This window comes from Lepidothrix coronata, unplaced genomic scaffold, assembly GCF_001604755.1.
Source record: "Lepidothrix coronata isolate B3197 unplaced genomic scaffold, Lepidothrix_coronata-1.0 Scaffold185, whole genome shotgun sequence".
Lineage (NCBI taxonomy): Eukaryota > Metazoa > Chordata > Aves > Passeriformes > Pipridae > Lepidothrix > Lepidothrix coronata.
The window spans coordinates 1510498-1537265 of record NW_016690365.1 but is presented as its reverse complement, the minus strand read 5'-3'; the positions used below and the strand labels follow the sequence as shown (position 1 = coordinate 1537265).

Genomic DNA, 26768 nt, shown 5'->3' with positions numbered 1-26768 from the left:
ATCAAATGATTGCTTATATTCTGATCTGAGGTTTTCAAGTAGAGGACACATACAAAATGAAAAAAGGGAAGGGAAGGAAAGACTAAATGAGAAGAAGCCTTTAGAAAGACTCTTTCCCTTTTCCCCCATATATTTTCATCAGTCAATCCACCAGCCTTTAAGTGGAACAGGACAACTTCCATAAAGGTTTTTCACTTGCAAAGGTCCTAATTCCAATAATTTGTCAGACAAAACAAAATCACCAAACTTTTCCTTTCTTACTTCAAAATGTTACAGTTTAATACCATCTAGAATGGAGGTTCTACTCCTTGACCATTTTTGTCTTTTCCTTGATCTGGAACTTGGAATCTCTATGTGAACATATTCAGGCACCCAGCACAGTAGAAAACCATTTAGATTATTTTGAACTGTCTGATTAATGGAGCTGATCAACACTAAATCATAGTTTCCATGTAGGGATCATTTTTCATAGTTATTTATAATAAAACACACATTGTAAATATAGGAAAAAATAGGCAGAAAAAATGAGCTTGAGAATACTTCCAAAGAAATTCATAATAAAAGAATTTATTTGGTGACTAGCTTTTACTCCTAGTGGTGAACCTGTAGTATTTTTTTAGATTAATCTTTAAATAATATACAATATTAACTTGAATTTAATTTAAAAAAAAAATCCAAAGCCTCTTTGTAAAAGTGAAAAAACTGAAACTCAGAACAATGGTACATACCTCATCAAAGTAATCTGGAATATTTCCAGACTAAATTCTCTCTGTTTTATTTAAAAATCACAGCAATGTATTCAAAAAATAAATCTCAATTTGCAGAGCACTACTATAAAATCAGGAATGCCAATAATCTCTATCTGTACATCATCCTATGGGCAATTATTTTCTCTCTAAAGATACAGACAATCACAACCTAGAAAATTTATTTATAAATTAATTTTTGTGAAAATTTTCATGAGAAATTCATCCCCCCACCATTTTTTTTCCTTCTACAATAATCTTACAAAATATCACAGTATTTAGAAATTCTTAGCTTCTCTCACAGTTAGCTTACATTACTTATAGGAGCTAACACTTTATGTTTCAAAGTTTAAGCCCCTTTGCCTGATCAGGTGATATAAGGTGAGGCAATACCGAAACACTAATCAATTTTCTTTTTTTTTTTTAAAAGGCATTGCTAATATTAATTGGGTATGGTTAGAAAATAAATTTAGAAATGTAGTATCCTTATAATTTAAATTATAACAAGCATTTCAAATCAAATTCAACATCCCAGAATAATTGCTTGGAAAAATAGACATGTCAATATTATGCTTTCACACACATAAGTATGGGAGCCAGCACAAATTAAACATGTAGTAGCATGGATTTCAAGCCTCACTGGCTGACTAAAACCCAGTAAAACTGTATTATAATTCTTTGATAGAGAAGTGAGTTTTCCTCAAAAAAATAATATATATTGTTGTATATAATTTGTTACTATGTGAATGAAGCCCATTCCTGTATGGAAATCTGACCCAATACCAACTGTGTACCACATCAATTATTAAAGTTAATGAAAGATAGAACAAATAAGAATTAAAACACACAAAACCAATCTGCCTATAAATGAATACATATTTATGTCTGCACACATATATATTACAAAAACAAAGCAAAGCAAAACAAAATAAAACAAACCACCTCCAACAACAACAAAAAAACCCAAACAAAAAGAAACCCTCCAAAAAATCTAGAAAAGTTTTTGAATTCTGATTTTCCCTTCTGAAGATGGTACTTCTTATAGTGCAGAATTTTGATCTGCAACAAGTAGCAAATTTAATGTTATCCTGGAGTTTGTCAAGGTTTCTCCACCTATTTTTTCCTAAGAGATTTTAGAAGTCTTGTGATTGGATTATTTGTTTGTTGGTTTCAGGTTTTTTTTCTTTCTTATTAAAAAATAATTTTGAAAATAAGTGTTTAAATTATTTTCTGGAGACAACATGCTCATTAGTGGTCCTAGGGAATGCCTTTGCTTGTTTATGCATGGTGTCATGGAGGAGAAAAGGAAATACATTTAGAAGTACTGTTTGAATTCATACAAAATTGAGCAACACATGCCAAAAATTCAGAAGTTAAGTAAAAAGATAACTGATACAACCTAGATACAGAACAAAAAAAAAATAGAAATAAAACTTTAAAAATACTGTAGAACAAGAAACTTATCCTTTTGATTTATGTTCTCCATTTTCATTTCACACAAGTAATCTATATTAATACAAACACAAAGCTTTGCCTGTGCTTTATGAAATAGTATGTGTCAAATTTCATGGCTTTAAAAATGGAAAAAAGTAGCAATATTTGGTTAATGTAGCAGATAATTTACTTAAGACTAGCACAAGGTGAAATTTAAATAACTTTTAAAGAAGGAAATATACTACTATTGCTTCTCCACCCTGTTTGGCCTTGGCTTATGTGTTCTGAATTTGAAAATTTGAAAATACTGGTAGTATTACAACTATGACATAATAGAGCTATTACTTTATAAACTTTAGATAGGCAAAATGATGATTTCAAATAGATTCTATCAGAGTAAATTGACGTGACTTTGCATTGACTAAGGTCTTTGTGCTGAGTGTACATAACAGTTCAATTTTTACTTCAAGAATTCAGCTTTATTTAGTTGTGTAAAGAATATGCTACATGCGTAAAATATTCTCTCCAGTTAGAAAGAATGGCTGAAGATTATTTGTTCACCGAGGTATAATAAGCTACTTTTATTCCAGAAAGTGCTGATCTATCACTGAGACAGAATAATTTTAATATAAGGTTCAATTAGGCCTGCAGTCATGCCTATACACTGAGAAGAGCAAGGCAGTCTGTTATAACCCAAAATGTCATATGTGACAAATACTGTATAACTATGAGTTGTGTAAAGACTGTTCAATTTTGGAGTTGTGTATAATCATGAAATTAGAGGCACCAGCATAGTACATTCATAAAAGTTATATATGTCTTTACGAAATTGGTGGTGACTTCATTGAATGCACTTCTCAGAGAGTAAGAATTAAAAGCACATAGCTTTGAGCTAATTAAAGTTTACGTTTTTCAAAATGAATAAAAATAGCAAATATTGCACTGGAAAGGGGAGATATTGTAGGAAAACTAACAGACATAGGTTGAGAGGGTATTTTTGGAATTTTCTGTTTATTCACAGTTTCTAATTGTTGAAAAAATATTGTTTGTATATAGAAATATTTTTATTTCTGTGGGAAATTTTTGTTTTCTAACTAGAAAGAAAAAAAACAACTTCAAGTTGAGAAACGGATGAAATAATAAAACATTTCCTTTTAGAAATGAAAACTAAAGCGTATGTAGGCCCATTAAAAATGAGGGGGTACCCTGGTAACAGATGCAGAGAAGGTAGAGTTACTGAATGCCTTCTTTTCATCAGTCTTCACTGACAAGACAATCCTTCAGAAATCTCTGATCCAGAAGAAGAGTGTAAAAGAAAGTTGGAAGGAACAATTCCCCGTGGTCAAGGAGGATTGGGTTAACATTAGGAAAACTGAAGTCAGGACTGTAAGAAGACAAATGCCACCTTGGTTTTCAGAAAGGGCAAGAAGGAGGACTCAGGGAACTACCAGCCAGTCAGCCTCTCCCCAGTCCCTGGAGAGGTGATGGAGCTCCTCATGCTTGAGCCCATCTCTATCCATCTTCTACCACAAAAAGGTGATCAGGAGTAGTCATCACGGATTCGCTTAAGGTCAGTCATGCTTGACCAACCTGATTGTCTTCTACAATGAACAACTATCTGAATAGAAAAGGGAGAACAGTGGATATTGTCTGTGTCGACTTCAACAAGGCCTTTGACACTGTCTCTCACAGCATCCTCATAGGAAGGTGGACTGGATGAGTGGATTGAGGTGGATTAAGAACTGGCTGAATGGCAGGCAGATTCCAAAGGGAATCAGTGGCACAAAATCTAGTTGGAGGCCTGTCACTAGCGGTGTCCTCCACAGTTCAATACTGGGCCCAGTATTATTTAACTTACTCAGCAATGACTTGGACAAAGGTCTAGAGTGCCACCTCAGCAAGTTTGCTGCCCATGAGCCAGCAATGTGCCCTTGTAGCCAAGAAGTCCAGTGTTATTCTTGGGTGTGTTAGGAAGAGCATTGCCAGCAGGTCAAGGGAGATGATCCTGGCCCTCTACTCAGCCCTGATGAGGTCACATCTGGAGTGCTGTGTCCAGTTCTGGGCTCCTCAGGACAAGAAGAGACATGGAGCTCCTGGAGCAGATTTGGTGGAGAGCAACAAAGACGATCACCTCTCTGACATTTGGAGCATCTCTCTTACATGGAAAGGCTGAGACAGCTTGGCCTGTTCAGCCTCCAGAGGAGAGGGAACCTCATCAATGCCTGTAAGTATCTGAAGGGAGGGTGCCAAGGGAATAGAATCAGGATCTTCTCAGTGGTACCAAGCAATAGGACAAAAGGCAATGGGCAGATGCACAGAAAGTTCTACCTGAACATGAGGAAGAACTTTATTGTGTGGGTGACTGTGCAGTGGGACAGGTTGCCCAGAGAGGCTGTGGAGTGTCCCTCACTGGAGATATTCCAGAACTGTCTGGATCCAATCCTGCACCATGTGCTCTAGGACAACCCTGCTTGAGCAGGAGGATTGGACCACGATCCGCTATGGTCCCTTCCAGTCCTACCCATTCTGTGTTTCCATAATTCCATGATATAACACACAAATGGTTTATAACAAAGAAAAGTAAAAAAGAAGTTCAACTGAGCCAAATGCGATGTTATTATTTACTGCTAAATGATTTTTCTGTGTCTGTGAAAATGACATACAGCTATAGTGCTAACCAGTCAGAAGTTTACATTTCATTGAGATCTTATAGTTATTGACAATTTTTATGCTTTCCACTGACAAAAAACCCCAAACAAACGAATTCCCCACTTTCTTTCTACGAGGTAATTTGTACTAATGTTTGTGAAAGTTCACAGTTGGACAATGCCTCTGTAGTAAAATAGAACTCAGTACTTGACATTTAATTGACTGCTGAAGCAACTAACTATACATTTGAATAGAATAATTTTATAAGATTATTTTTTTCTCCATTTACCAGAGCAATCAAATTCATAACTGGAAATTGCATGAATTCATGAGACTGTTGTTTTATTTCTGGATTAAAATAATAAGTACAGGAGATTTAACTTGTGACAACACTTATAGATGCCACAGAGAGGCTTTTTTTCTAAGAATAAAAATGATGGGCGAACTTTTGGCTCCTCTGTAGTTAATAGAACAAATGTTTTTTATCGGTGTGACTATTTCACAGAGACTGGAAAAAGTCATAGCAAATGATTACTAGGGTAGCGTTCTTCCATTGGGGACATAAAGTGGTCAGTTTCTCATACTAAAGTATACTTTAGAATCTGTGTTTTTATCAGGCATGTTTTCTTATTCTGAAGTCTGATTCCATGTTCAGTAGAATTGTAGGGAATAAAACAGTTTTAAAGACACTTCATTAGAAGGTGTAAGGGTAGTGTCTATTGCTAACATTCTCAGCACTCAAAATATTGCCAACATTCAGAAGCCCAAATTGTGTCATTCCTTTAGTCTAGACACCTATTGTCACAGAAATTCAAATACTTTAGTTTCAGGAATATAGTAAACGAATAACACCACCACAAATCTAAATAAGAAGGTCACTAAATTCCTTGAAATGTCTTACACGTACAGGGGAAATTACTGTACAGAAATGTAGTTAAAAAAACCTATGTATTATATGTCAACTCTTTCTCCACACTTTGAACAGTAGTTGCATTGTTCCAAAGCATCTGGAAATAATATTTTAATAAGATAGAAAAAGTTATCTTACCACTTGAGGTATTATATTAGAAGAATGTAGGGAACGAATCAATGTATCGCTTTTCAGCAGCTGTCAAAAACATGGCAGCTAAGAATGAAATACCCAAAATAGCTCTAGAGGACTAAATCCATGGCTACATTTCTCTTTTGAATATGAGGCTGTTTTGTTTTTTTTTTTCCTGTAAACTATAACCAAAATTCACAGAATAATTGTTGGTTTGGGTTTGCAGCAATAATTCAAAGATATAGCACTTCTTTTATTGTTGTTGTTGCTACTGAGGTTGTTGTTAGTCTTGTTGACTTTCCTTTCTCTGTGAGAATACTCAATATTTTCTCTGAACAGAAATAACTGAATTAGTATTTGAAGAAGTGCAGACTTCTAGCACTTTAATTATAACAGTACTGGAAACTGGCCTTGTCAGCAAACCAGCTTCAGAAACCTTGCATTTGGAGACAAAGAAGATCTCTAGTTACCAAGCACCAACATGAATAATTTTACAAGGCCATTCACTTCTGCTCAATTGTGGATGTGTGACACATGTAGAAATGGACTATTTCTCAGCTTCCTAATTCATATGAAGTACATCGTAGATGAAAACTTACTTATATGGATGGAAACGAAACCTAACTAATTATGTTATAGTACCATCAGTCTTCTTGTACAGAAAATAAATTACTGAAAGTTGCTTAATGGGCACTTCCGCCAGCATTCTCAATGTGCTTGGGTGGATCCCATCCAGCCCCATTGACTTGTGTGTGTCTAAATGACTAAGAAGGCATTAAGTACCTCAGTATTTTCCAGATTCTTTGTCAGTGTTTCCCCCCACATCCAATAAGAGATGGAGAATCTCCTTGGCCCTCCTTTTGTTGCTAATGTATTTATAGAAACATTTTTTATTATCTTTCACAGAAGTAGCCAAATTAAGTTCTAGTTAGGCTTTGGTGCTTCTAATTTTCTCCCTGCATAACTTCATGACACCCTTGTAGTCCTGAGCTACCTGCCACTTCTTCCAAAGGTCATACACTCTGCTTTTTCTACTCGAGTTCCAGGCAAAGCTCTCTCTCTGTTTGAGCCAGGCTGGTTTTTCCTGCTGCCTCTTTTGGCACACAAGGATGGCCTCTGTCTTTAGGAACTGCTTCTTGAAGAATGTCCAGCCTTCCTGGACTCCTTTGCCCTTCAGGACTGCCTCCCAAGAGACTCTGTCAGTCAGTATCCTAAACAGGCCAAAGTCTGCTATCTGAAAGTCCTGGATAGCAGCAGTCTATACCCATGCCACCCATCATAACATCTATATTGAATTGTTCAAGAAGGAACTCCATGAGCCCAGTTAAGACATTTTTTTTCTGTGATGCAATATCTTCTTTACACAGGAATTTTTTATGACTTGAGATCTCAGTATCCTTTTCTTCAATCCACCTCTAGCTGCTTCCATGTAATTAAAAAAAAGGCAAATATATCACTTAGCTACAGGAAATTGATATGCTTAGCGAAAAGCAATTTGATACTCTGCAGCATTTAAAAAAGGCAAGAGTTCAACAAGCATCCCTAGAAAAGAAAAAAGAACCTCCCAGCATAATATTTATGTAAATAGTTTAAGCCATAAGGCAATCAGTCTGAGATTCATACTACATGGGAGGTAAGTCTTAAAATGCATGAATAAAAAAAATTCCTAGATTTTTTTTCCAAAGGCTGCACACCACTGCCACCCTAGTAACTATAAAGCTTAATGTGGATACTCTGTTCCAATGGTATATCATATACAATATTAAAACAAATTAAAATGTTCAAATATATTATTTATGGGACTTCTACAAAACATAATACTGGTTTAGAATGACCTACTAAAATCTGGACTGGGTATAGCAAAATGCATTGGTTTTTTGCTGATTATATATGTATCCTTACATATAATTATGCCTATACACATGTAGAGTTATTTTTCTGATTGTTACATAAAAATGTATTGCTAGTTTTCCGACTATGTGTATTATGTGTATATAATGTCATATTTTGATTTCTATGTATATATATACTTATTTATGTTGAAAAAAGAGTTTGCATGTATATGTATACATTTCATCGATGATGGTAGGTGAAGGAGGTATGGGTGACACTCTAGGAGTGTAGAGCCCCAGACAGATAATCAAGTACAGAAGCAAAATTTGCCTTGAGTTGCACAGAAAGTAGGCACAATTATTAAGTAATCTTTTGGCTTTGCAAGTAACTGAAAATCTAGCGGATGTTTAGGAGAACAAGACTGTTTGCCTTGCAGTGGATAGAAGCAATTACTGTTACAATGATGAACCATTTATTTTGGATTATCAGACACTTCATTTATAAGAAAGAGATGGGAACATATAAACTGCTTGATATTGTCATCTGTAACACTCCTACACAAGAGAATGTATATTCCAGGACACAAAAAAAAAAAAAAAAAAAAGAGAGAAAAAAATTAAAAGGAAAAAGAAAAAATAAATTACAAGAGCAGCGTATTTGTTGAAGTAAAAGTTTTGGGTTTATTGGTTTGGATTTGGTATTTTTTCCTGCATATGGATCTTCAATGGTCATGGAGGTCACAAACTACAGATTTAGGAAGACAGAATGTGGAAAAAATCCCATGCATTCTGAATTTCAGTACTCCTGTCAGTCTGTGCGCTTCTATGAAATTATTATCTTATACAGACATATTAATTTTAAGCCTTGTGTAAAAGTTAGATAGTGATAAGGAATGGACAGCTATGAAAATTAATTAAGTATGATTTAAAAAAAACATTCTGAGACAAAGTGATGGCTTCACTGTACTAGGAACAGACGTCATAATCCAGTTTCCACATAAGACGAATTCAGTGAAACCTACTAAAAATTCCAAACCTCATTTTTGGTGATTTCTTACTTGATGTGACCTATGGCATTTTGCTATGTTTAACCTAGAAAATATAGCACAACAATACATGAAAGAGACATAGAAAATTTTATAGTACGATGAATTAATAAAGAGAAATAAATTCAAGCTTAGTAAAATATCAGAAATGTTACTATTGTATTTAGGTATGTTATTCATCTAGTGAAATTTAACAAGATAATAAATAGAAATGCCGGAACTAGGCAGTGCTTTGAGATCTTAAGCTGCCTTATGCTGTGTGGATGTCTCCCTTGGAGTGTTATACTCAATGAATCTAACTTTCATATCTGGGCATTCCTGAACTTCAGTATCTTTATCTCTGTTTGTCAGCTTGGAGCCCACCAATGCACAAAATCAGAAATAAACATTGGCTGTTTCATCACAGCACAAACCTGAGAGATGATATTCTGCACTTTAAGCATCATGAGTTAAGAATTGGCAGTACAGCAACATCATTATAATCCTGTTGTGACAGAAGAGCTGAATCTCAAATCCTTTCTCATGCTAGATCTGCAAATATGAACGTGTGAAACAGAGGTCAAAATACAACATAAATTCTATTTCCTTTCACTGAAGATCTAAAAGCATTTGTTATTCAAAGGGTAGGATTGAGATACTCAGTATGTAATTAAGTAGTATATTATAGATCTACACTTTTAAAAATAGAACAAAGGAAGGATATTCCGCATTTCTGTGATGTGAAATTTCAGAGGGTTTTGAAGCACAAAAGCAGCAGGTGGTAGACAATGAAGACCTAAAGAGAGGGAGTATGTGAGGCCACAGGCTTCTATGCTGACTCTGATTAAACAATGAAATAGGCAGAACCTTTGAGTGACACCAAGTACAGTGCTGCGTCTCATCTGTGCTTAATCCATATATGCTTGACATTTTTACTAGCCTCCAAAAAAAACATACTATGTTCAGTCATTACTTTGAATGAGCTAAACTTTTGGTGTCTGGGCTACTTATAACTGATTGTAATAGACTGACTTACTGCATTGACATGCTCTCTTAAGGCATAGTTACCTCAGCATTTCCTCCTGTAGCAAAACTGATGTAAGGAATTTCTTTTTGTCCCTACCCAGAGGTAATTATTCCTGCCTCTATGATCAATGTCCTGCATCTACTGTATTAACAGAAACACTGTTGAACCATTGGGTAAACAGGTTCACAGAAATGATCCTATTCAGAACAGTGGAACATTCCTGCTGTCAGAGGAATGTCCAGAACAGCTGCCTTACACAAGAGTTGAGAGAGTTATTCTTAACACAATCTTGGCAGAACCAGAGACTTTCTAAGATTTGAACAAGTGTTTTGAGATTCATAACTGAATGGCTTCTTCAGGAAAGGAGCAGGGAGATGATGCAAGACTTAAGGGAAAAGGTAGAGTTAAGTAACAGAAAGGAAGGACACAAGGTATGGATTAAGGCCTATGCTGAAAGTTCACAGTTTCCTTCATTGCAGCTTTGTTGACTTGTTGTTCAGTTAAAAGTCTTAAGTTTCTATCCCACTACTGAAAATAGATATCTGGATTACACCTGAAGTGTGTCTGGAACTGTGAGTAACAGATATCTTGCTGTAGACCTGTTCATCATTGGCAAATACACACACAGTGATCTGTGCTTGGGTGCTGTGCAACACATTACAGCTGAGGACCTCATGGGCCTTGACAGTTTTACATACGCTGCTGAAGCATACTTAAAAGGTTAACTACAGTCATGTATTCAGGAATCTTACAGGCATAAATGATATAGTCTGCACAGAAAGCTCGGCAGTTGAATCACTGTTCAGGAATCAGCTGCAGTGAAGCTTTCAGCAGTTCCTAGGGCTACTTATTTCAGCATAAAAATGGGAATAAACCCAATAATAAATATTGTCTGATATTATGAACTCTGATGTTAATTTTCAAATCATCCATTACAAACAGACATTACACAGGTGGAAATTAAAAAAAAAAAAAACCCAACAAAAACAAACAATCCTTACTGTTTCTTGAGGTTTGACTCTGTTGTTTGGACCTTTTTTAGTTCTCTCTTTTTTTTTTTTAATTTCTTTATCTTAGTTTATTTCAATGCTTCATTTTTAGTATTTCTCTTACTGAATTTCTGACCAAACAAACTCTGTAATCCTAATGAAATCAAAGCCTCAAAATGTGTCAGTGTCAAATTTCTTGAGGCTCCAGCTAGCTAAAAGCAGAAATACTTTGCAGTAACTTTTATAAGTGCATGGTGTATATAAAATTGGGTTTATATTTCTATATAAAATGGGCTATAATGAAGGGGAGATCATAAAGTGGTAAGCACATCTTGCTCATCTTCAGACTTTTTGCCTTGAATTTCAGTATTGACTTTTAAAGTTCTCCTTCCTTCTGTGATTACTGCTTGCTTAGAATCACACAAATTCAAAGGTAAATATTTTTGATTTTTTTTTTCTGATAAGAGTTCCAGGAGAGCTAGTCTTCAGTTGTCACAGTATTAGTTGGGGTACAAGAACTCATCAAAACATGAGACACTGAAGTGTAGAATACTACACAGTTAACAGAGCACCACCATCTCTTTCATAAAGAATATGGACAATTATTTTAAATATATTATTTTGGTTTGTTTCATTTAGTTTCCTTGAGACAGCTTTCTTAGACAAAATAGAGACATTTTCTGTAAGAGTTTCTGTGATCAAAGTAATATAAGACCATGTCTACATGTTCTTTTAAGTTGGAAATAGATCCAATCTAAAAGGGCAATGACTCATTTTTATTTTTAACAGCTTTTTTTTCGGCTCCCCTCCACTCCAGGTTGTTGTATCTGCCTCAGTTGTATCAACTCAATTGTTTTTGCAGGTTTGGATTTTTTTTGTGGTTTTGGTTTGGTGATGTTTTTATGGTTTTGTTTTTTAACACGTCACAAAATTACTTAATTTTTTTTTAAATTTAAATTAAAAAAATAAAATTTACATTAAATGCAACTAAATGGAAAAAAAGAGGGCTACTGTGAAGAGGGCTCATTATATACTGATACATAAGCAAGTGAATCTTCACAACTGAGTCACAGAAGCTGCCGGTGAGATGAAAGTGGAACATTGGGGAGAATAAATTTTAAAAAATGTTGTGTTATTACAGTCCCATTCTTTTCTTTTCTTTCATAATACAGAATCACCATGTAACATCCTAATTCAAAAGGGAAGAGTGGTGAATTTCGCCATGGCAGCCAGGAGGGCCAACAATGTTCTGGGGTGTATCAGCCACAGCATCACCAGGCAGCCAATCTCCCTCTGTGATTTAGGAAATATGTGGTTCAATGCACGATAACAATTAGAATTACCAGGTTTTTGCTGTGGTTTTACCCCTCAGCTGGAAGATGCTAACCACAGCAATGCTGCAGTAGGGAAGGGGAAATTTAAGTGGTAAGATCAGTTGGTTTGCGGGATAAATAGAAGATATATCAGTCCCTTATGAAGGTATGTCAAAACTAATTACACGCTGCACAGCACAACACATCAAAAGCAGTGATTAATGTAAATACCTCTGAGATTATGCATATTCTTTTTCCATCACCAACACCTAATACACAAGCAGAAACGAAAGACATAATGGCTGATGAAAAGCAGAAATAAACATCAGAACAATTTAAAGTGGACCAGTGTGGGCAAGACCAAACTTCTTCTGGCAGCCTTCAGCTTCCAAAAATGCCCTCTTCATTACTTTGAATTATGTGAGTATACTCTTCAGGCTAAAGTCAGTGAAAAAAGATGATTATAACTTTTTCTCTTCCAAATAATTTCTCCGAAACCAGTACATATAATACTGGTGTGCATATGCACCCTTTTACCCTTAGGACAGTCTGAAGAAATTCCTGCAGAACTGAGTTTTCAGACAGTTCTCAAAAATAATTTAATTCTAACTCATACAGGAGATAATTCTAGTACTCTTCCAGCCAGCATAAGCTGTAAAAACATTAATTTGTCTTTCAAAATCTACTATTCTTTATTTCTTAACTAACAATTTCTTTATTCAGTGAAAACTTCCTCCTTCTTTTTTTGGTAATCAAGTGTGTACCTTTCACTCTGAAACATTGCCTCCATGCCACTGCATATGTTTACATGCACAAGTGATAGAAAAAATCTAAGGAGAACAGGTCTTTGGAGTTTATTGCTCTTGACCAACATCAAGCAGGAAGTAAGATATTGCTTTGATAAGAAAATTGCTAATTGACCCTCCTCAACTTTCCTCCAGGAGTGTTGTAAAATTGTGGCACACTCCAAAAGAGGATGACAAGGTTGATCAGAGCTATGTTTCCTCTTAGCTTGTCAGTGGCTACATCCATGTATTGGCACAAAGTGCTCTTGTATTATAGTGCCTTTGAAGTAGATTTTCAAACTGTGACTAATGCAGAACCAGGACTTCTGTCTGCTTTTTTGTCAGCAATGGCTGAAGTATCTATCTATTCATTTTGAGCAGGTGTCCTAGAAGAAAACTACGCTAAAAGCTCTATCTTCAAAAGACCAAAAGATGTATGTACTCAAGATAGCCTAATAACTTATGGCCACTAAAAATTATTATGATTTGTAATTGCAATTGTAAAAGCATTTATTTATTGTTTTCTTTTAAATGGAACAGCAAGGGTTTTCTCATATCAAAGAAATCAATGAAAATGAAATTATCTAAACCAAGGTAACCTTTGTAAATACACATGTAAAGGAAGTCTAGAGGAAGTTCATGCCTTCCTCAACTTCCATCTTGGTCTGTTGCCCAAACCAAGACATTTAGATTTAAACTGGATATCTCTCCACTACAATAGCTTGTCCTATATAAATGTAAACTAATAGAAAACATCAGAGCACCATAGACTCAGAGAATGGTTTGTCTTGGAAGGGACCTTAGAGACCATCTAAAGAAGTTTGATTTCTACTTTCAAAACCAAGATAAAAAGCTAAGGGAACAAATTGTAAATTAATTCCCCTAGCAGGAAGTAAAATATTTAGAAACTATGCAACCTAAGGGAAACAAAGCTTATAAATGGTTTAGTATTGGGTGATATCCAAACTACCAACATTTTTTTAAAATATCAGCAACACTTTTAATGTATTATGTATTTCCCTGGACAACAAATTATTCTGATTTTTAAGGCCTTCACATAATTTAAGAAAAAGGACAAAGTGGTACAGCAACACAGTGACAGAACACTACACACGATGAGATTAAGATATCAGAAATCTTAGAACAATCGTAGAGGTAATATTGTGTATCAGCATGATATTTAAGAATCAAATATGTATCTTTAAAGGTAATATTTATATCCAGACCATATTTTCCATTCTAGGTCATCCAAAAAGGTTTCTGTCTCTTTTCTTACTCATGTTTTTACCCTTCTGTGTAAAATAAAGGCTTCAGTAACCTCTGACAGTCTTCTCCAAGCACAAAATTTAATAATTGTTCATTTAAATAAGAGAAAAGTTTTTTTTCAGACCTTAAACTTTGTAGTATAAACTGTGTAAACATAAAAACATAAAATCTATAAATTATTTCCCTGGAAACAAATTTACAAAGCAAGGCATCATACTGTGAAAGCACTAAAGCTGTGCATTTTTTCTTAAATAATATTAGTTGAATCTGCATTTTTTTTCCCCCAAACTGCATAGGCTCAGATAAATATAGTGCTTTCTATTGACATGCACAAAAACTAATATATCATGATAAGCCTTATTCCTAATATCCCACATTTAATGCAAAGATCTATTTTTTTGTGAAATATTCCCTGTGCTGTCCCTGACATCTAATTCTTCTGTATTTTACCATTAGATCATTATCTAATGAAGCTCAAAGTGCTCTATAGTGTACTGTTACATCCTACACTTTTCTTTTTATCCCGAGTTATTCACACATTTTGCTCATAACTTCTATTGTGGCTGTTTGAAGAAATATAGCATATTACATCAACCACAAGATTTCCTTCACTGCTCTGAGAAATCTAATGTTGTAGCTTTTGGGCATTTGAGTCATTAAGGGAATTTTCATGTTCAGTACCCTGCAACAGATTCAGTCTTGCATAATTCAAAACAACTTCACACAACTTATAGTAAATGGTCTGTGCACGAATGTTTGCTTTTCTTATCTGCTCTTTTGCCTTCCCTCACAGAAGATTTTTTAAAACTTTTTTTAATTCTCTTTCATCAATTAATGGCAAGAGGGTAAAGTGGCATCAACTGAGTATCGAAAAACAATAGCAGATTTTTAAATGCTGGAAAGTACTGAAAATTAAATTTATCTGATTTCCGTGCTAACATCTTCATTCTCCACAAATAGTCAAGTGGGAAAACCTCTACACCACGTAAAGTCCCACCACAGTTTGGCAAGCCTGAAGCTTACAACATAGATCTTATCCTTGGTTACATACAGAGAAAAAATTTCTGAGTAACTTATTAGGATTTACTGGAAGAGTTGAAATGAAAACTTTAACCTGATTAGTAAACATGTTCCTAAAAGGGTATCCAAAAGGAAAGAAGGATATCTTGAAGACTGGTCAAAGCAAGAAATAAAAATACAGTGATAAAAGATACAAAATGAAGCATAGGTTAGCTAAATTATTCACAGGTTTCAAAAAAACTCAATAGTAAATCATGGATTGTTTTGAATTAGAATTATTTTAAAAATGCAATGAAATCTGTTATTGCTCAGTGATGATGTTCCTTATAGTAGTGCAGGGAGGAGTCTTGCACTGAATGATGCTGAATAGTGTCATTCAAAAGGCCTTTTCCATATGTGTGGCTGTAAAGAAAATTTAGAAGTAAATCTAATCTGCTATAAGTTATACTTTCCTTTTTTCCACTTATTAAATATTTTGTTCTACTTTATATTTCTTTAAATGTTACTTTGAAATTGATCCAACTTTAAAGAAAAATATTGCGGTTCAGAAATATTCACTAAATGCAGATATTAATTGAGTGAATAATATAATCAACCGAGTCCATTTTGCACTTTGATTTTTTTCATTTTCACTTAAGCCTCTAAAAATTTACTTTTTTGGATATAAATTTAATGCACGATCCTTCACTCCAACACAGAAGGCTAAGCTAGAAAATATGTTAGGAAGTGTAAAGCTCATCTTAATGAATTGCTGTAACTATAGATAAATCTGCAGAAAGTATCTGGAAAACTTTCTCTAACTTACAGACTGAATTAGGCAGACAAAAAACTTATTAAATATTTCCTATTTTGTCTCTGAATTTAGCTATATCTTAGGTTTCTTCACCTGAACTCCACCATTACTTTAGCATAAACATCTAAAAAGAAGGAGATTTTGTAGAACAGAGCTACTATTAAAAGGAAAAAAAAATAAAATAAGATGAAAATCAAGAAACTCCAGACCAATCAATGAAACTCTAGTTGTAATGGGGCACACCTGTAAATATTCTAAAGGGCTTGGAAAAACACCTGGAAAAACACAGTTTGATTTTGGATTGCTACACAGGCAGGGGAGCTCATGCTTAATTACACAGCATGCTTTGAAAATATTTCTGGTATGATAGATAAGAGAAATCCTTCAGATTCTGTAAAATTACTCCTTTAAAATGCATCTGAAAAAGTTTCATGCACGAAAAGAGTAGTTAACCCAAATATTACTACATGTAGGAAAATGAACAGAAAGAGTATACTACACATCATCATTCTCTTTGAATTCCCTCACCAATTTAAGATTATATAGCACAGAAAATAAACTATGGATTCTCTTCTACTCAGTCACTTTCACTACTCTCCATTGTTGAATAGATCAAAAGTGAAGATAATATTTTAGGAGGAACTTATATTTTAAATCGACATCAGAAATGGGAAAACTCTGAGTTAAAGAAGAACACATAGCCAAATTAAACTAAATCTTCCATTTTCTTTAGCAAATTCTGTAAGGAAGATATGAATGTTCACATTTCATTAAATCATCTCTAATTTCTGTATTTTGTAGTGAGCTCCTAGACAAAAAAAAATCACTCCTGTATTTATTTCTTCAAAGTTTGCTATGTTTCCGTAGACTACAAAAGTACTAAAGCAACAGTAATAATCTTCATTTTGTGTGGGCTTTTGTAGTATGAAAGGAACAGCAGAAGTGGGCTTGCTATGTCAAGAAAACCTCCTCGTCTGACCATCCTGAAGCCGCTCTGGCAGTCACAGCTGGATCACCTGAGCTAGAACTCGGGCCACATTGCAGCTACACACACCACACTTACACAGTCAGACCAGGTTTCCTTACCAGTTTTGACTCTGGGTCTAGTCCCATAGCAGAGTCTCAGCCATCTTTATTGTTAAAATAATTTAATCACGGTGCAACAACAAAGTAACATCTCTAGCTGGCTGCCTCCCGGGAGGGACCCTGAGCAAAGGGATCCCTGAGCTTTTATACCCTCAGTGTGTATGTATGAAGGTCTTGCTCTTCCAGCTGAGTCCTCAGCTCCTGCTGTGTCTCCGGGTGTCCAGTCCCATGGCCAGTGCTACAGGTCCTTGCGCTCCATTTTTGCAAAGTGTTGGCAGTTGTCTCTTGCTCCCAGTCCCGAGGTGGAGTGCAGCTTGCAAACCAAGCTACCTGCACTGTATGTATGCCTCAGCAGCCCCTAGAATGCTGACCTGAACTAGTCCTTAAAATTCTGTTTCAGATAATGAGCAACCTAAATTGTTAGGAGTTACTGGTTTTCTACATTTGTGTAGGATACAGCACAGTAGCAGTTTATTCCTCAAATATAGATGTAAATTGTTTACGACAAAGAAAATCTCAAAAGATGTACCTTTTTATTTTGCCTTAGGGTAGTATTTCTCCTCTTTTTACTTTTAAAATTCTACACCTGGTGCTTCATGAAGGTAAAAACTAATATTTTAACAGAAGACCTCTTCTGGAGAGGTCTTCACTTTCAGACAAATTAATTCCAGCTGTAGAGCATTGATTATTACTCTATCCACAGGTACCTCAAACTGTTTATTTTTCCTCTTGGAACCCTACACCAGAGTTTCTTTAGCAGCAATGCTTATAATCAATGAAAAGAGTGTTCTTAGGGCACTAAAGCAGAAGAGGTCTGAAGCTAGACTAGTACACAGGAATCCACAAGGCACAGTGTCATAATGTGCTGCTAGATGACAAGGATTTAACTAGAAATTTTAGTAGTGTGGAAAGTTATGTGAGTGAATGCAGCCCTATGGTTCAGCAGAAAACAGACAAAATCCTTGCTGAAAGGACAGAAGTTTTGTTTACTAAGGATTCCTAGAGTGAAAGACAAACAAGCAGGTGGACACACTTTCATCCAGCTCTCAGAGGGGCTGAGCTCTGAGGAGATTTTTATCTGTTCCAAGAAAACAAAGGTGGGACACTTCTGACTCCTTTTCATTTAGTCCCCAAGAGACCTGTGGTAAACTGGAGGGGATGGAAGGAAGATCCTTGTAAACCTTTCAGAAACTAAAGGGGGAAAGTGTTTGTCAGTTAAGAAATAAATGTATCATCCTGGTTCCCAAAACACTAGGTATCTTCTGGCAGTCTGAATTCCAGCACTGAGATTTCAAAGATTTTTCTTTCTATTTTAATTTTCCTTTGTGCTTTCTTAAAGGTATACTGTGGAATTTAACATATTTTCTAAATACAAAAAACATCAACAGGAAGACAATTTATAAGTAACTGTCTTTTTGAACACCATTTTGGTTTTCTTCCTAAATTCCTTGTATTTTTCCAAAATCTAGAAGCTACAAAGCAGGAATCTACATTTTTCACCTACTTGTGCAGCTTCAAAGAGAAGCAAAATCAGTTGAATTTTCACTTACAAAATGGAATTCTTGATTTTCCTTGCTAAGATTAAGCCTTGCTAAAGGCAATATTTTGTCTATTTTTAGCACAATATGGTCTCTGTGGGACTAGATACAGAAAAATAGAAGTACTGGAAAATACCTGTCTCTGTTTTATTCAGGGAAAAAAAAGTAAAATAAAAAGAAAGAAGAATATGGTAGATGGTTTTTAGTTCTTTGAGTGACTTAAACTACATTTATACCTCTTCATCTTTTTTTCTGCCCTCTTAAAAATTACAATAGTCTTTAGCTGTACTGGCATTTATCTCTCATAAGTAAATTCAAGGTGGGTATGTAATGACACAAATGAAAAAGGTTTTAATTTCCAAACCCTATTAAAAATCTGTCTCTAACAAAAAAAACCCAACTGTTTGAAGTTCAAATGAAAGACAACATCTGAATAAAACTAATCCCCAGGAGAATGCATGGCACCTGCCAGACACTGTAAAGGTTTTATAAATGTTGTCTTCTGCAAAGTCGACTGCAAACATCATAAGGCCTTTAGTAAATATGTAAACCAGCCTTTTTGTTTGAGCAGAAATATTGAGCTTCCTGGCATTATGATTATAAAATAGAGAAAATTATTTCAGACTTTTTTTTTAAATATTTGTTTACTGGCCTTTCTCTTTTTCCTTGGGATCAAGTTTCAAATCACACACAGAGGTAAGTGTTTGAAAACAGTCTTCCGTAGTAATACAAGACTGGCAAAACAATCCATTTAGAAGTCATTTCTGAATAAACATGTAGAAATAGTGATGCTGGAAAACAGAAAAATTATTAGGCTATCTGATCAACAATAACAGAATAAGAAGGAAAAATTCTACACTGCAGGAAAATAATATTGTTTATATTGAATAATGCAAAATGTTTATCTCTTTGCAGAGGCAAATTATCACATTTTGTGTCTCTACAATTATCTACTGGTAACTGTATCAAATTAATTTTATCTGATGATGGTTTTAAGTATTGTGTTCATAGTGTTTCCTATTTTTTCTTTTAAAGAACACTACAATAAAAAAAAAAACCTAATAAAAATCTGCAAAACAGTACAGACCTTAAAATAAGCATAGCTAGCTTCTATGAGATCTATTAAAACATATGGTATGGTGCTTTACAGAAACATCACCAGTAAGACAAAAATTCTACACTTACATTAATTTTCCTACTTGCTGCTATTATCATAATACAGTGAGAAAAGGGAATTATTTGAAGCACTACTGTTTAGGTACAAACTATACTGTATTACTTTTCATTACTAATTATTTACCCTTTACATGGTAAATACTTTGAACATGGAAAATACCCAAGTGTAGACCTACAAGTATCTCAGGAAAAAAAATTTAATCCAGATAAAAGCATTTAAATTTTTCATCTGACCTCCTCATATCTAAACTTCAGAGACATATTACCATTGGTATCATTTTACAGATTTGGATTTTTTGCCCTATCTAACATTAGGATTGTCAGAAAACATTCTGAGTATTACGAAATAAAGCAGTGGGGGTGGAAATAGGAACGTCTGCTGCAGACAAGACTTGTAGTTGACTGCTGGCCTTGAGAACCAGACTAGACTGCAACATCCCTCTCCCAGACATGACAGCAGTCATCGCCTCCTTCACCTCTCATTTATTTACCTCAGTTATGGATCCCATACAAGAGAAGAAAAATATTCCATCGCTGTTCATCTGTACCTTTGTCATTACACAGAAAAAATGAAAATGGTATTTACCTTAAATGGCAATAGTTTTGGTTTTTTAGTTCAGAAACTTACCTTCAGTACCAACCTTGATCTACAGAGAATTACATATTACTGCCATCACATTATCAAATCTCTTCAATGTATTAAATTAAATGGTCAGACAATTAGCAGAAACTCGGTGAAGGCATCATAACTGTAAAATTGAGACTAATCTTGTACACAAGCTTATAACGCTTTAAGTACCAAACCAGAAAATGCTCAAATCCAAATGTACAATTTTTTATTATTTTTACAAAGTGAATATGTTGTAAAGACTACAAAGCAAAATCAGCTCTCTGAGAAAGAACCATAAGACTTTTACTCAAAAGATGTCTTTACAGCTGAAACATTGATGTGTATACTGCACTTGACTGCACTTGACATGTAAGTTTTATTAGATATTCTTGAGCTAGTTTCACTCCTACCTTTCTCATACATCTTTCCTGATAATATAAAGAAATTGATGAATTGATCATTTTGAAAAGGTCATCTAACTGGGATTTTTATGTGGAGATCAGCAGATCATATATATAAAAGGAAGCTATGTAGGAGATATGTAGTTTATATTGAAGTTACAAAACCTTATGTCCTAGGGTAATGGTAACTGCCTCTAGGCCTCTAAACACGTGGATTTCAGAAAAGTACCACAATGTTAAAACCTTGATCTGAGTTGCCTGACATACATTACAAAGTATTTAGGTACTTATCCCTGTTAGTTAATACACTAAAACACTTGCTTTTCAGACAGGGAGGTTCCCATCCTGCAGCAGAAAATACTACTCATTTCTGCTCTGATTCTGGGTTGTTTGTGCCTGTTGGATCTTCCCTTTGGGAGGTTTACTTCGTTTAACAAAAATGCAAGTGGCTTGATTACTCTATATTTTGTTTTAGTTGTTTTATGCTATTTGATGTGAAAAACCCCATGAGGTTATCTGATGATATCACATGGGCCTTTGTAATTTGTCTTTAAAAGACTAACAAACCATAGTCTTTTGCCATTAAAATAAACAGGCATTGAAGTAAGTAAAAGGACAGCCTTGCTAGTTTTTCAGGACCTTCCTAGACAGAAATAAAGGACTAGGGTTTTGAGTTTCTTAGTCACTTTTAAATGCTCAAGGAGAAAGATAAGTGATTCATAGGCAAAAGCATTGAAGTGGACTGGTGTTTTTTTCACCTGCTTTTTTTTGACCACTCTAATTTAAGTCATATGCTGCATAGTCATTTTACGAGACTATAAAATTGTCCTCAGTATATATCCATGTAATTTTTTCTTCCTGTAATATTTAGGTGGGATTTAGATGTATTTTACTCAGTTTTTAGCACATTTTGGGCTGAAATTCTCTCTTCTATATTTAATTTTTATTTACAAATATCACTAACATCTTTCTACTATTTTGGCAAAAATAAATAGAAATAGAAAGGTTTAGAAATTTCAGCAAATTCTATTTAATTAAGGACCATTTTTTGATAATAGACCTATTTCTAGTTTATTTCCTTAATTTCTTTCTCTAATTCTTATTCTTCAAGTTTATTTTAACTACAAGACTTTTCAAAATTATCAATCTGAAAGTCACCTATACAAAATTATTTTTATTATATTTCCTTGGAATGAGTAGTATGCCATAGAGATATAAATAAAAAAAGAAATCTTTAAATGATTACCTACATTATAAAATGTTATCATATATAATTTGTTTTAATTTATTTTTTTCACTACATTATTGCATAATAATAATTGCAATAACAGCTTTACCTTTTACTTGCAAATAAAGAACATAATTATTCTCCCTTACAGCTAAACTCTCCTGCTGGCAATTCAGAAATAAAGAAATGGGTGAAGGTGTTTACTGATGCAACATTTTTTAATTGACTTTGGAAAATGCTTTGATTATACTAAAAGAATAATAAAGTTGAAAAGTCTTTTAGTACATATTACATTTCTAGGAATGTTTTACTCCTAATATTTTTAGAGATCTATATTGATTTTTTTTTAGAAGGAACATATTTTATCATTATAATAAGAGATAAGCTGCTGAGCATAGCAACATTTAGAAAATGCTCAGTGTCTACAAGCCTTGAAACCTTAAGCCATTTAAAATGGTAAAACAAATTATTTTAAAAATGTACCTGCTTCCAGGCTCTATAACTTAGAGTTTTTTCAAAGACATAGATTATGTGTTAGTCAAATTTTAATGGAGTTTTGTGTTAGTCAGATTGGTCAAGAAATCTTCAAAGGAGATGCTAAACTTTTGTGATTTGACTGGACAGAACAGAATCAGTTCAAAAATAAATTTCAGTTCTCTCATTTTTATTTCTCCAGAAAAAGACGTGGTTTGTTTTTTGAAAGGAAGCTCAGCATCCTATTCTCTGATATTCTAAATCTGGGTTTTTTTTAATCACCTTTGCTAAAATTAAAGACTTTATAAAGATTGAATTAAAAACCATTTTTTATTTTGTTAAAGTGCTTTGCATTTGAGTGCAGTCCAGGATTAATCTGATGAGCTACAATTGTGCAAATATTATCAAGCTACTTCTTTTGACGTAATGTTAGCTTAATTCTGTAATTTCAATTTGCTGTGAAAACATGTTTGTGCTAGTGACACCTCTGCTGTCATGAAATAGTAATCTGCAAATTAGTGAACCTATTTTCACCTGCTAATATCAGTAAACAAGATGCTTAGGGATATAGTTTAGTGGTGGACTTGTCAGGATTAGGTTAATGGTTGGACTTTGTAGTACATATCTAGAATGGGTAAAATATAGTAAGGCCTAAGTTATTTTACTGTATTTTGAAACAAAATATTGGTTTGAGGACGCAACACTCACATTTTTCTGTTCAATATACTTTTTTCCTCCTAATTTCCTAGAATTGTCTTGCTAATATTGCTTGCAACTGTATGCACTACATCCATAGAGTAATCTTTCTGAAAATATCTTAATTTAGGAAAATGTTAGTTTTCCTTTTGACATCTAAATGTGTTGTCCAGACTTTGCTTATGATCTCGTGATTACAACTTAACAACTTTAATATAAGAAAACAGCATTTTCCCTTCTTGGCTTGCTTCCTCCCATTAAAACTTTATCTCTGACCATCCAGTGATCTTGACAGATTATCAGGATACAACGCTTTGTAGTAAGGAACAGCTCCAAAACAAAAAGACATTTGCTGATTGAGTACGGAATCAATTTCTCAGTAGGCCTGAAAGCAGCATAGCTCCAGTACTGAAGGTTTTACACCAAATGTCTCTTAGAGTGCCCTGTAAATGTGACTGAAAGCATAGTATATTCCCACAAAACACATCAAAGGAAAGGAAAAATGAAACTCATTAATTGAGGTAATAAAGATTTATGTTCAAGCAGTGAGGTGATGAAAATTAATACAACTGTGCTGAATGGAACGGAACTGTGACAATTGAAATGAATTGAAGATATACCTCAAGTGATTTCACTGGCTTTAGGAGATTGCTTTTAAATTTGGGAAAAGGAAAAATGAAAGATTCTCCCAGGAGCCAGCACAGATGATCTACTCCCAGTATTTCATACCTTCGACCCATTGCATCTTCCTTTTGTGTGTGCAGTGAAACAAGACTTATTTTCCTGGACAGATAAGTTGTATTTCTTTAGGGACTGGGGTTAGTCTTCGGTCTAAATTTCCAAATCCTAAACTCACCAAACCAAAGGCAAAATTCCTGGTGTGCTCATATTTTCTTTTATAACCGCAGGATTATAGTAACTTTATTTTTTCCACTCAAACACACTTTACAGTATCTTTAAGAAATAGAAATAAGGATTAGCAGCCAGCGTTGTAATGTAGCATTGTACCACTTGGGAATCAATATTACTTACATTGCACTAATTTTGCTGATGCATAACAGCAGGACAGGTCTTGATTTATTAAAGGCTTTGCTGCTAGTCATTCACTCGATATCAGGGAGTTAACAGATACTGTTCTTTTTACTCAAGCTGTGTCGTTGAGTCACTGGCATTTGAACATGTTGTTATTGGGACAAAGCAAAACAATACAAAAATTGGACAAGAAAAATGTTTCAATTTTAAAGCCCTATGTGAGAGAGACATAAATTGTATATTAGCCCTATCTAATTTTTTTAAACAATAAAAAGCAACTTTCCAAGCACTACAGAGACATTTCAGGCTTAAATAAAGGATACCTCATCTTCTGTCAGGTTTCTTTTCTACAGCCAAGTTACTTGAAGCAACAAAATCATCTAGGATGTTTCTGTATTGCCGCTTAAATATTTTATAGTAATTTACTAAGAGTGTCAATGTTTAAATTCAACGTATTCAAAAGAAGTAATCCTGCTGAAATCAGGTCTGAATAAATGGTACAGTAGGAGGGGTTTAGTATTTGAAAAAGGAATGGATAAAGGATTCATTTCATTGAAATTCAACGTACAGTATCCAGTTGTTATTACTATGACTAAAAAAAGTATCAAGAACAAAGAATTTTTTAACTTACTCTTCTCCAAGGCACATCCTGTTGTTTTGTCTCAGGATAGAGATCTAAAAAAGATTCAGAAGCATTTGATGTTACTCGTAGTCACAGCCATTGTCAAATACCATGGTTTTCTTTATACACATATTTACATTTGTTGATAGGAATAGTCTGAAACAATTACAACTTTGCAACACCCATACGTAACTGAAAAGAACAATTAGCAATGAAAATATAAATGGACTTCTGCAGTTTTGTTTTTCCCTCTTATTAAATATATCTAATATTTCTGAATTTTCTTACAGGTCTTATTATCATAGGATAGTTTGAGTTGGAACACAACTCAAAGATCATCTAGTTTCAACTCTCCCACTAGAAGTGTCAGAGACACTTGCCACTAGAGCAGGTTGTTAAAGCCCCATCCAGCTTGGCCTTGAACACTTCCAGGGATGGGACAGCCACAACTTCTCTGAGCAACCAGTTCCAGTACCGCACCACCATTTCAGTAAAGAATTTCATTTCAACTCATATAAGAGACCATTTTTAATTGTAATTTTCATAATTGAATGTTTAAATGATCCTATAAATTAAAGTCTAAAATTATGCAGAATTCAATATTTTTACTACAGGTCACCTTTTCCAAATACATACCTTTTTAGTTCTTGAAACATATTTTCAGGCTTGAATCACTTTGCAGATTTTAATGACATTAAAGAACTAATTAAAATAAAAACTGCATAATACAAAGCACTTAAATTCATTGTTTTCAAGACTGCATAAAACATTATACTAAATATTATAAATTGTCTAAGGGTTTGTGGATTTTTATAATTTATTTTTGGAAAAGTAGGACTCAGGAAATAGTAATTAGATAATAATAACTAGGGTAGGTTATGAACATTAACTTCAGTTTTCCTCCATCTGAATCCTTGAAACTGTTGCATCACAAACATCATATGTAGAATTTCAATATTCCACTGCAGAATTCTAAAATATCCAAAACAAGGGATGAAAGCTTAATCAGACTGTTTTGAGGACTGGTACTTTATTCACAAGCGATTTGGCTACATGTGATATCTAAACTAACATTTCTAATGTGCACATCTTAAGATATTCATTCATTGAAGAGGGAAATATTCAAAAACTCTATTCCTCGATTTTTCTCACCCATTTTTCTGTGAGTGTGGATACATATGCTCGGCTAGCATTAAAACTATACAGGCAATGTTCACGTAAGTATTCAAAGGTTCTATTCATAAAAACAGTTACAGTGGTTACAAGTGTGAAGGGCTGTAAGGTTTAAGAATAACAACAGATTTTATTAGGAGGCTGAAGTCTACCATATCAATGTGTAAAGATCTTGGGCTTAGTCCTGCAATAACTAGAAATGCTGAAACTTAACTGTCCAAATAGGAAATGATTGATTAGTTCCATTTCACTTTATGGGGACAAAGGAAGAAACTATTCTTAAGCACTTTAACTGTACAAACAACGAATACCTGAAACTGATCTCAGATCAACATTTTTCAAATATATTATTGGGAATATGAACACCCAAGTAAAAATTTCATCAATGACCATACAGCTTACTACTGCTCTATACATGTAGTTCCCCTGCCAAAAAAAAACCCTAAAAAACCCAAAAAAGCCAAGCAAGAAAGCAAATAAGTAAACAAAAAATGACCAGATCTAAGCAAGGGCTCAGAATGCACAAAAGTATTTCTGCCTGTGTTTACATTAGTTAGGCTTTGAAGTCACCTAAAAAGTGACCTTAATGTAAATTGTTAATTTGCTCCTTTTGAACCTAATGGAATAATCTAAACACTGTAAAAACCTTCCACAGCTCACCTTTAAGAGCAGTGACTGATATTGTCAGATTTGTTGAAATGTTTTAAGCTTGGTTTACTATCAATACCTATAAGGCGGACATGAGAAAGAATATATTATATTCTGCAAGAATTCTTTGACTTTAGGGGGAGGCCATGTCTTTGAAGTGAAA

At 34.2% G+C, this 26768-nt stretch overlaps 1 long non-coding RNA gene across 1 annotated transcript in view; it reads right to left on the bottom strand.

Annotated features, from left to right (window-relative positions):
• The window catches only part of LOC108505176, a 599626-nt gene that overhangs the window by 192576 nt on the left and 380282 nt on the right, over positions 1-26768 (bottom strand). The window contains exon 5 of the long non-coding RNA XR_001877411.1: positions 24794-24837. This is a non-coding gene — a long non-coding RNA (uncharacterized LOC108505176). The remainder of the gene's footprint in view (positions 1-24793; positions 24838-26768) is intronic.